Source organism: Camelus ferus, chromosome 28 (assembly GCF_009834535.1).
Source record: "Camelus ferus isolate YT-003-E chromosome 28, BCGSAC_Cfer_1.0, whole genome shotgun sequence".
In the NCBI taxonomy this organism is placed as follows: Eukaryota; Metazoa; Chordata; class Mammalia; order Artiodactyla; family Camelidae; genus Camelus; species Camelus ferus.
Window position 1 is genome coordinate 581,208 of NC_045723.1, and position 520 is coordinate 581,727.

The 520-nt window shown below is 47.9% G+C and overlaps 1 non-coding gene across 1 annotated transcript; it reads left to right on the forward strand.

Moving 5' to 3' along the window:
- The first annotated feature begins 204 nt into the window (after positions 1-204).
- Positions 205-276, forward strand: TRNAG-ACC. Its single transcript has one exon. It is a non-coding gene; the product is annotated as a tRNA-Gly (tRNA).
- The last annotated feature ends 244 nt before the right edge of the window (positions 277-520 follow it).

Here is a 520-nt window from a genome sequence, read left to right on the forward strand (position 1 = left end):
CGCTTGCCTTACACCTGGCCCCCGCTGGGACCCGGTGTCTAAAGGAAGGGGACTCAGCGGTGGGCCGGTAGTAACGGAGATGCAGTGAGACTTGAGCCTGAGGTCTCTCTGCAGGAGGGCATCAGAAAAGAAGCTTCCCGGGGAGGTGGGATTTTTTTCCCTCGTGGCTTTAATTTTTGGTTATATTTAAACAAAATCCGTGGGGAGGGTATAGCTCAGGGGTAGAGTGTGTGCTTACCATGCATGAGGTCCTGGGTTCAATCCCCAGTACCTCCATTAAGGAAATAACAAAACAGAAAAAAAAAATTTTTAACGCCCATTTTAAACAAAATCATATACATTTATAAAAACTTGGGGGAAAAAAACAAAAGTGAACGTTCCTCTCCCTCCTCCTGCACGTCCGTTCTCAGCAGGGAGCCGCTATTGGGTTTGCTTTGTGTAATTCCTGGAGACTTTAAACCAGGACTCAAAAGATGAAAAGGTTTGGTCGGGGGAGGGGAGGGGAGAGTGACGAGATGGT